This window comes from Tyto alba, unplaced genomic scaffold (assembly GCF_018691265.1).
Source record: "Tyto alba isolate M040663 unplaced genomic scaffold, T.alba_DEE_v4.0 Super-Scaffold_39, whole genome shotgun sequence".
Taxonomy (NCBI): Eukaryota; Metazoa; Chordata; class Aves; order Strigiformes; family Tytonidae; genus Tyto; species Tyto alba.
The window spans coordinates 13632804-13644372 of NW_024881314.1; positions in this window are offsets into that span (position 1 = coordinate 13632804).

An 11569-nucleotide genomic window follows, 5' to 3' on the forward strand; every position below is an offset into this window, starting at 1 on the left:
CTGTAGAACAGTAAATATGATTTTTTTTTCAAATAATAGCAAAAGGCTTGAGGGTTTGTATTGACCTGACAGTGTATGGTCTTAGGGCTTGTCTGGGCCTGAAGTGGTTTTAGGTTATTTTAATAACTGTGTGGTAGTCAAAGAACAATTACCTAATATGTCTCATGTTAAGTGTTGTGAATGCCATATACAGTAAAGCTCTGACAAGCCTTGGGAGCCACTGAGTAATAAAGACATAATAATATCACCTTTCCTGATAATTGAGGCAGGGGAAGCTACCCTACACCTCTTAAACTTCAGTTGGGAACCAGTGAAAGGGAAGCAGACTGTGAAAAGGAAATAGATAAAAATAAACACAAGCAAACCCAAGACCAAGTAGAGACAAGTGCCTGCTATACCATACTCCCCCTGGCAAAGACTTGAGGATGTTGATAACACATAGTTATCAACACCCTTGTCACAGCACCATTCTTAAGAAAGACTGAAGAGTCAGCCTTTGGACAGAAAATAACACTGAGATGCTAAGTATAATACCACACAAAAGAGGCTGTTAGAAGAAAGTGTTTTGTGTAAAAATTTTAACTGTTTTATTAATGAGGTTTTTCTATATCAATAAGAGGGCATTTATTATTAGACTTAGAATGGGAACTTAGATCCACATATATGGTGCGTACCAAACTGCCCATAGCAAGGAAATATCTGCTTCCATGTCCCACTAGTCAGGATGTGTGAATTTCCACATAGAATAGATTTTAGAGACACTTTCAAATCACACTCAACAGACAATGAACAAGTTAATGTGGAATCATTAGCATGTATCAGCACCAGCTGAATATGAGGGACCTTTCCTATTAGAATGGACTGCAGGACAGAATGGTCTAGATCTCTGTAAAATTCAGTTTTATTTTTTTTGGGAGACTTTCTAAGATAACCTTGTATAGAAGGGAAAGGGTAAACTGCACTTCTACAAGAAGTTGCACTATTTATTGGACATAAGTAAAATCACTTAACAGATCCTTTCCCATCTCTGGAACTAGCCATTCAGATTTGAACCCTACAGATGGACCTAAAATCTTGGGATGTTCTACCTCAACAGTACATTTCCAAACTATATAGGCCAGAACAAATCTGCTTTGCCCCTTTTAGTGGCATGTTTAAAATAGGTCTTAAAAATTTTTCACTGTGCCATCATCAGTAATATTTTTGCATGTGCCCAGTAAAAAATCTAATCCATTTTGAGGTATGAAGCACATCTTCCTGCACAGCTGTCAGATGAGAGTGAGGAGAGGTTGTACTACCAGGAGGCACATACTTGGTTCTCTTAGTACTTGTGAAGAGTCTTTTGGAGAGACAGTTAACAACCTGCTTAGACAGGTCATGCTTGCCTGAGGTATGTTCTTCCCTTATAAACCTGGGCTGGAGGTAGAAGATCTGGGTCTTAAACTGTGATGCCAATCTACTGTCACGTGCCCATACAATCGATATATTCATCCCAGTGAGATTATCATGTCTTACCTCATTATCCCTGGCTGAAATGGTACAAACGAGGCAAGAGCCATCAGAGAGGGCAGCTCTGGGCTAGAGGCCCAAGCCAGTGTTGTGCGGGGTGTGTAGGAATATAAGGATTCTGCCAGCTTTGTGGAAGCTGAGCCCATGGAGTGAATGATGGCAGGGATTAGACAGGAACTGCCTGCCTGCTCATCCCCAGGCAGAGGGGCCCTGAGGAGACCATGGGTGCCATGAGGCAGCAGCCCAATAACCAACACTGACACCGGCCCCAGGCAGCAGCAATGTGTAATGGAAGAGCAGCCAGCTGTGGAGAGTCCCCAGGGTGGGTGCTGGTGTAGGGCCCAGAGGCATCAGCTGGGACGGTGGCTCAGCTTTTTGCCCCACCATTTGGACTGTTGCTATGAGGGCAAAGATTTATCCTTGGCTTGGGGCTCCATCAGGCCCCTGTCAGTCAGAGGGAGCTCAGCCCGGCAGCAGCCGGCCCGGCCCACTGCTCCAGGCACCCATTGCCAGGGGGTGGCAGCATGGAGCCGTCAAGGTGGACCCTCCTCTGGGTGGCTCGTCTGCTACAGACCTCTGCTACAGGCCAGCAACCAGGCCTCACTTAAAAAGGAAGGGGCGCTCACTTAAAGAGCTGCTGAAACTTCCCGGCCCACGTGTGATGATCGAATCACACCAGAAAGGTTAAAATCCAACCAGGTGGGTCAGCCAGTTTCATGTGTTCACCACTGGGACAGAACAAAGATGGGTGAAATGGGCCAAAGAAGGCCCAGAAATGTTAGGGTCATCAGTGCTGAAAGGAAAGACCCTGAGCTGACAGAAGAAGCAACTGCTCAGTGTGCAGGACCTCATTTGCACTGGACCCTCTGCCCAGAGAGGGCACCGTGTAGGTGCTTGGACACGTGTGACCACGAACAGGCCAAGACAAGGAATCAATGGCCCTGCCAACTCCACCGCACACCTGGTAGAGCAGCCTAGGACAGCGACTGCAGCACCTCTTTTGACAGCTGTGACCTGGCTGGACCTTCATAGTGCCAAGTATCACGAGAAGCCCAGGGCTCTGGATCACCCTCGCTCATCTTTGGATGACCATAAAATCTAGATCCCACGGAGGAGGATTTCCTAGGCTCTTGGACCAGCAAGGGCAACAGAGAAAGCCCTTTGCAGCCTGAAGTCACTCCCGTAGTCTATTTTTATGCTTCCTCGAAACACACAAGTAATCACGATACTCTTCCCTGTGAAGTGGATGTGAAGATGGCACTGTGAACCCAAGCAAAGCTCACCTAGACCTTCAGTGTTCAAACACAAAAGCAGAGCAGGGCTACAGTGGGAAGAAGAAATCCTGCCCCTCATCTCTCTCATCTGCCTCTCCTGCCCAGAGGTTTCCTCTTGCAGAGGAAGCCCGGAGCTGGGGTGAGAGCAGTCACGCATCAGCTTCCCCTTTCCCTCTGGGACATGTCAGCAGGACAAGCTCCCTGGGAGACAGAGCTGCTGTGGGAGGCAGGGTCAGTCACTAACACACGCTTGAAACACAGGCTGTGTCTTCCTTAGTGAGTAGAGCGGCATGATAGAAGATCGGTGGGGCAGAACAGAAAGTGCTGAGGACCTGGCACCTAGACTAAATGGGCTTCAGGGTGAAAGGGTGGGAGTCCCAAGAGCTGAATGCAGTCTGAGGTGGGAGCACATTAGATGTGCCCCTGGAGCACACCTGTCGTGCAAACCAAAATGTGGGACAACAGGGGGATTTGCTTCAATACCATTTTCCTGTTTGACACTAAGAATTAAGGAAGACATGCTCAAAGACTCCCCCTACAATTAATGCTGATTGCACCATGGCAACATGTGTGGACCTGAGGTGAGGCAGGGGCTGGGTGACACCCACCCCCAAAACCACTGTCCCTGTCCCAGAGGGGACAGTCCAGTCTGGGAGCCTCTGTGCAGCCAAGGCTGCAGGCACAGAAGAACCTCAAATAGCTGGAATATGGGCTGGAAGTTATGGTTATATGTGAAAGTAAAGGATATGAAAGAAAGACGAGAACATTTGAGAATAAGCAGCAAATTAATGTTAGTTTTGGGGAAGAAAAATGAAAAAACTGATAGCTATTGATTTTGGAATATTGCTACAGATAAGGGTGACACCAAAGGGAAAAAAACTATGAGTTAGAGGTAGGAAAAGGTTACAAGAACATTTGCTGCCTTTTTACTATAAGAAATTATAGGCCTGAGGCTATCTTTAAATGTGTAAAATAGTTACAATTATGATTATATGAGAAACTATAACCATAGTTATTACATTATTATAACTAGATATTTCCTTTCGTTTACTAGTAAATGACAATTTAAGTAAATGGCATCACATAAGGAAAATCATATCTCTGCTTTTTTAAACTATATTTAAGGTCATGGCAAGCATCTTGGATAAAGGAAAATGTCTCTGAAGTAAAATACTGGCAGTTGTGTTTTCTTTTGCTGAAAAAATTTTCCTGGCCAACATTTTCTATGTTGTCATTTCTGAAGACGTAAACAAAAATCTGTATACAGTCAGTATTAATTCTGGGGAAAACTATATGCTTATATGTGTTCAAAAACAGGTTTTTAGTAACTGAACTGAAACATTCTTAGTTGGTGTTACTACAAAACTATTTATTTCCCATCTGCTTTCCATTTGTTCAGTGACCAGAAAAATTATCTTGGTAGAATCCAATAAGCAGACCTCATAGTATTCATACATAGAGCCATGGTATTATTTTGCAAAGAAATTTTACAAAGATTTAATATGTTTCATCCGATTGATTTGAATAGAAGGTGAGTACACCATAATTAAAATAGAAGTTATCTTTTTTTTTTTTTAAATAAAATATTAAACTACATTCATGATTAACATGCTGAACATTTACAGTGGTGATGGTGTTTAATAACAACAATTTGCATGTGCCACCAGGCTGTTTATGTCCAGAAAAAGTAAAATAATAGACACTATGTCTTAAATACTTGTTTTGCTCTTGTGAATCTGGAAAAGTTCTTTATTTAAATTGGGAAAACATCTCTCACTCATTCATGTAAATGGATCTATATTTAATTTCTCATTTATTTATAGTTTGATGCCATATCTTAAAGATTAAAATCAGCTTGTATAAACACTGTCTGTAGTCATATTGTCTAGTAGCTGTTAAATAATGCAAAGGTCACAGACCTTGGAAAAAGCATTGGTCTGTAATTACAATAAATTAATATCTCTTATAGGAAGTTTTAAATAGATGCAGATGGTGTACTCCAGTGGAGACGCATGGAATGCAAAGACTCTTATAGCTATAATAATCTGGACATCAGTGATGTGACTCCCAAGTAAATAAGCACTGTTTCATTGGCAGAATGACATTACATGAAAATATTCCTGTTCCGTATAAAGAAACTTCTACTCAGTGAATTCTGACAAACCAAATTTATCAATTCGGTTCTTCATGGTTGATAAGTCTATCTAAACCCCAGAAGAAACTACTAGCTTAAAAAGAACCTGCCTTTCTTATGAAAGAGAGAAAGGAAGAAATCTTTTGAAACATTTTATCCTACTTACCTGGGTAACCCTTTGGAAGACTAGATAATACTGCTGGGAATATGATTCAACATACCTAAAGACCTCAGACTGGGGGTGCTAGGCAAAGTCCAGGGTTTGCAAATATGCAAAGCAGAATGCAGGGCAGAGCACTGACACACTCATTCCATGCCAGCTCTGCCAAGAGGCCCCTAGATGTCACCCTGCTCCAGGGGCACCCAGGCTAGCTGGGAGAATCCCTGAGGGAGCATCAGGGAGTTTACAACATGGTTGAAGAAGTCAGAGGTTAGGCCTGTATGCTTGGTAAAGCAGTGGTTGAGTGAAATAGTCTTTACAGCTTGAGACAGATAGGAAATATTCACACAGGGTTCAGGCAAAACATAATTTAGTTGTACATTCCATTTATAGTGTCTGAGAGTCACACATCAGAGTTATGATAATCTGTCTGAATCATGACACCTCTCCAGTAATATTGGGCTAACAACTCTGATTTCTGTGACAGATGCACTCGACACCACCACCCTCACCTCCACACCCCATTAACCAAAACAGCAGCAGTTTGGTACAGGTTCCAAAGGAGGTATAGGCCTGAGCCACAACCAGGTTAAAAACTCCTCTAGGAAACCCACAAAGGAGCAGAGCAACACAGTGAGAGTTGTGGGTACAAGGAGTCTCATGCATACCTTTCCCATTGTATGCATTTTGACTATGAGCCAACCACTTTATCCCATAAGTATGACAGCCTAATTGAGGCTTCTTTGAGCAATCCTTGCCAAGCAGCATGGCTGCGTGGTGGCAATCTCCCCTTTAGCCGGAGTGCCTCTCAGCAATGCTCCTCAAAGTAAAGAGATATTTTACCAATGACAGATTGTTGGATGAGCCTAATTTGAGTTCTCCTGGGATGGCAACTGGACTGCACACCAGGAAACTCTCCCCTTGAGCAGGGACACCTCTCAGCATGCAGAGATATTAGTCGTTTAGACTAAATAAGTAAATTTTAAATAGAATTAATCACTTAGAGTTACAACGTTGTGTAATTTAGTATGTTGTTTGCTTAGCTTTACTTAGTATGAGTAGCTAGATTTGCTGAAGACTTAGGCTGCAAGCTGTAAATTTTCACTTAGATTTACTCAGCTTGTACCTACTTAGTCAAAACAGGGTCCTCCAGAGCCAGCATAAATCAGAAGATAATGAGGCTTCAAGACTGCAACCATCAACAGCAGCTGCAACTCGACAAGACAATGGCCTGCCTGGAGACAGGGAAGGAGTCCAGTAAGGTGTCAGAAAATTACAGACCAGAATCATTGTTGGACCAAAATACATGTGGAAGGCAGGTGAAGATTGCATGAAGGGTGAGTTAATCTGTAAGGGTACAATTGCTGAGGGATTTCTTTGTTTGGGTTCTTCCTTCCCACCTAGCCCCCTCCCAGGGCACCCAGACTGAGCTGATCCTGCTGTTGTACCACTCTATTAAATTATTTATTTTTATAAGACTCAGTGCCTGAGAGTCTGTTTTGAGAAACCAAGGACACAAACTTCAGAGTGAACTAACATTGGATGCCCAAACAGATCAGTAAGAGATTAATAGAATGCTAAACACTGAAATTCTAATTAAGTGATTGAAGGATTGATTGTGCACACATAATCTCTTAACCATAAATGACTGACCAACTCTGCGACTAAGTATGGATCCAGACACACCTAGACTCCTCTCCAAGAAGGAATTTAGAAAACAGAAAGATCCATTCTGAACTTCATGACTCAACAGGAGGGTCTCCCTTACTTTTTCACATCTCTGATATCTGTGTAAATCATTCTAAATCAATTCTAACTTGATTACTCAATTTTCTTTTGTGTGTTTCTCCCATTAGTAAGTAATAGAGTAAGCCTTGCCATTAAACTCTTTTAAGTCGCATTTTTACAAATACCTTAAGTGATCTAAAACACTCATCCATGACACCTTCCATCCACCTCTCTGTCCTTCTCTCTTTTTTCCACCTGTTGTCCCTCTGCTTTCTGCACTTCACTCAGAGGCTTCTAAACCTTTTTACTTCCTTCACCTGTTCTGTAACTAGAGTCACACTGCTGCTTAAACATGTGAAGGAATGTCACCTAAGAGCTGCTTAATATTTGTTATGCATTGCTCACCTTGGCTGCATATTCAGTACTGCCCATTTTCAATCACAGGTTGCACATTTATCCACCTTTCTACCCTCAGTTGGCTGTTTCAGGACCTTTCCAAGGGATTACTTTAGTCTATATACGGAACAGAGAGATGTTTCTGGAAATAGAAAGAAGTCCCTTTTCCAAATTCCCTATGAGGAGACATTAAATGTTTGGTTCATTTCTTATGTAATAAAGCTAAATTACAAATTGACAATGCATTGCAGATATTAGTTCTTGAAGGCAAGGGCAGGATTAGGAAATAGGGTGGGCATCTCTGCCACTACCTTCTATGAACTGCAGCACAAGTTAGTCTTCATCAATAATATTCTCAGGAGATTTACATTTAGTCCCAGACATTGCCTTTTACATATCTACATGAATTACTGGTCCCAACTGACTTTCTTCTTAGAGAATTACTCCATAACTCACATTAGTAATGGTAATTACTGGGTTATCTTAAGAAATCAGATAAAAATTCCACCTCCCCTGCCCCACCCCAACACATGAAGTCTTTATCGGGAACATTCAAACAAATTCTTAGAGGACATCTTAAGAATGTCAGTTTAACAGCATGATAAGCTCCATATTTAACAGACAAGTTCCATGGGAGATATAGAGTATTCCCTGTAATTAATTTAATCTGACCCAATACTTATCAAATCTAATAAAGAAAGTGTGTCCTTACCATATCCAGGTCCTGTTCATAGCAATGTATTAGTTGAAGTGAAGCAATGAGAAGATTTGCTCTGAAGGATTAATGTTCTGGCATTTCTACTTATCATCTGCCAACATTCCCTAGAGCTCTCGTTTTACCCAGGGAACAGCAAAATGAGGCTACACTTCCTATATCATACCATATATACTGATGATTTACAGGTCATATTGATCTTTCCAAGCATGCTCTTCTAATTCTGATAGCATGGCTGACAACAGTATTTACAAGTTGCAGATCACACAAAGACCATTTTTTTTTTTTTTTTTTTTTTAAGAGAGTGTACCAATCAGGTCAAGAAAATGCAGATTTTGTTCCAGATCTCTTTTTATGGAAAAAATGGTAGGCTGCATTTTGTGGATGACCTACCAGGAATAGAAATATTCTACAAACACTCAGCTGACTGATCTCTGAAATGTAATTCTCCTTTTTATCCAGAAAGAACTGTGTTAAACTCAACACACTGTCCCATGTCAATGGTAAATGCAGACTAATTTTCTGAAAATTATTTGTTTTCAATTCGACTTCTCAGTAGTCTTAAACCCTGTATAGAGACATATTCTGTTCTGCCTAGAGCAATAATTGAGTCTATTTTATATATGGGATACAGATTGGACAGAGCCACCTTGTAAAGTTTTCTTCAGTCTTCTCAAAACCTTAGCATCCCATTTTTCTTAGATACCATAATTATTGAGGAAACATGAAGTAAGTAGACATAATCTCTAGTTCCAACATTCTTTGCAGAACTGCTCTCAAAATCACCTCACCTGGATACACTTACATGTCTATTGACAGTTTCTGATGAGAATGTCTGATCAGTTAAACCCGTCTTGAATAAAAATTGTCTTTTCATCCTTCTGCAAAATCTTATGGTTTCTCTTTCTATTTAATTCTTCCTCAAATTATTAATTTATGGTGTTTTCTTATGAACTGTCAGTACACAGATCTGTTAAAGTCTATAGCCTGTAATACCTGCTTACTGCCTATTCTATTTACCCCTGCCACAATAAGGTGTTAACCTACTCATCCATAAAAGTTGAATGACCTAGCTCTGAGGATTTTTATTATCATAGACAACATTATTATTTATTTCAACATTAAATCTTCAAATTTTCCACTTAAATGTACATATTCACATTTTTATAATATTTATATATTTTTATGATATAACATATAACATTTTTTTGAAACTTAGAGGTCTTGGGTACATATTGCTATACCAGATCCATTGTAAATGTTAAGTAACTACATAACATTTGAATATACATAATGACTTGATCCACATGAGACTAAGAACTGCCTTCCCAAAAATTGCCAACAAGATCTGTGGATCTCACTGATCTTGCATCTTTTTGACCATGTGGCTAAACAAATAACAGAAACTTGCTGGTGAATGAACAAAGAGACCACCCTCATACCCTTTGGCTGTTGTTTTAGCTACAGTGCAGATTATTGGATTGACTATTTGGGAAGAATAATATGTCAATAAAGAATCAGTCAATTGTACTGCAGGTGCAAACTTGCCAGGCATCCTTAGGATTTAGGATTCCCTCACACTGTCTTGCTAAGAAGTCAAATCATAGCAGGAAGCAGACCCAGGTCTGCTAAGTGTATCCTCTTGTCTGCTCCACAAAGCTTGAAAGTTGCTTTACATGAGGTGCCCTATATCCTATTGATTACAGCATTGTCACAGTATGTTACTTCATGGTCATTCAGGCTAATGAGAGCCCACATCACAGCTATTTCACTATCTAAGCATATGGTGTAATCAGTAGGCATTCCTGCACCATACATTTGTTTTCGCATCTTGGAAACTGAAAAACATTTTTAGATAATGTTCTGTCTAACATAGATCCCAAAAGATCAAGGGAGCAAAAAGACACCTGTCTCCCCAGGTTGAGGCTGCTTCTGAGTAAAAGTAACACCTAACACTGAACAGCTAAAAACACTTCCAGCTGGCACTTATTTAGGCAATAAGAAGTTTAACTAGTGCTACAGAGAAGGCAATCAGTGTTTCATTTAATAGAATTTAGGCAGTTGCTATTCTCCTCTATTTGTAATGTTGAGGCTTATAATAGCAGCATGTGAAAATCACTGCTTGTTCAGTGTTCCTATGCCACTCTTCATATAGGCTTGTTTTTTGGTTTTTTGTTTTTTTGTTTTTATGATTAAGCTAACCTTTTAGCTGGCTTTAGCTGGCCTGTTGCAATAACCACTACTAAAGATATTTTGGCAGTGTCTTACATAACTAGTGGATGACAAGCATGTTTGGAAAGCTCCACAATCTGACTGGCTTGTAAGACATGAATCTTAGCATTTCTCATCTATTTTAAACACACTAATTAACCAGTCAGTGTTGACAGGTAGGAAGCTTGTTGGAAAGTAAGTCAGTAAAAGAGAAAGCAGAAGAGCCCTTCCTTCAGGGAGGATAGGATAGGATTCAAGAAGGCAGATTCTTCTGTTTCTGAGTCTTCTGTCTTCTTGCTGAATAGAGTCTGAGTTATTAAGTCAAATTCAGACACATTTAGAAACCCTTCCCTCAGGTGCATTCATCCTGCATGCAGATGGAAAAGACATTTAAAAAGCATCTAGCTTATAAAAGATACATATATTGTCAAGAAGAGCTATTTTCTATTCAGAAGTTATTTTGAGTTACAGAAACAACTCAAGAAAAACTTCATTTAATTCTCAAGTATTCTGTCTTCTGAATAACAGAAATTCCTAGATGCCAGTATAAGGCAATGTCTGTCTGATCATGAATTAACTCAATTTTTTTGCACATATTAAGTACAATAGTCCCATTTGGACAATTATTGTGACATTCTAAAAATATTCTATTCTATTCTATTCTATTCTATTCTATTCTATTCTATTCTATTCTATTCTATTCTATTCTATTCTATTCTATTCTATTCTATTCTATTCTATTCTATTCTATTAATTCAAATTCTCATCCATTGTCAAGTTTACAAAATATCAATCTTGATTTTCCTAGTGAGTCTGTAAAAAAGAGTCAAAAAGATTATTAAAAAAACTTCAGGGTGATCACTGTTAATTTTAAAATAACAATTACATTTACAGACAGTGTGTTCTGGCTACAATAACATGCAAGATCATCATCATATACCTTCTATTCTATTCCAATGACACAGCAGGAGAGCACTTGGCCATTTTTACTCATGTCTTTTATGGCTTTGAGGAGGAAAGGGGCAGAGTTGCTCATATTAATATTCCTTCTGAACTTTTAACTTTCACACCAGTTCCCGATCTTTGATTCTTTTATGTATTATTTTTATTTGTTCAGTTTTGTTGTCTATTTTTACATTCCATGTAGAATTCTACATTCTGTTTTACATTCCATGTAGAATCTCAGAATACTTGAAATTGGAAGGCACCTCTGGAAGTCACATAGCCCAACCCCCTTGCTCAAGTAGAGTGAATTAAAGCAGGTTGCTCAAGACCTAGCCTAGTTGGGTTTGAATAATTCCAAAAATGGAGGCTAAACAACCTCTCTGGACATCCAGCAACAATGTCTGACCACCTTCACAGCATAAAGTCTTTCCTTATGTTTAAAGGTATTTCCTGTATTTCAGTTTCTTGTCACTGGGAACCACTGAGAAAAGTCTGCC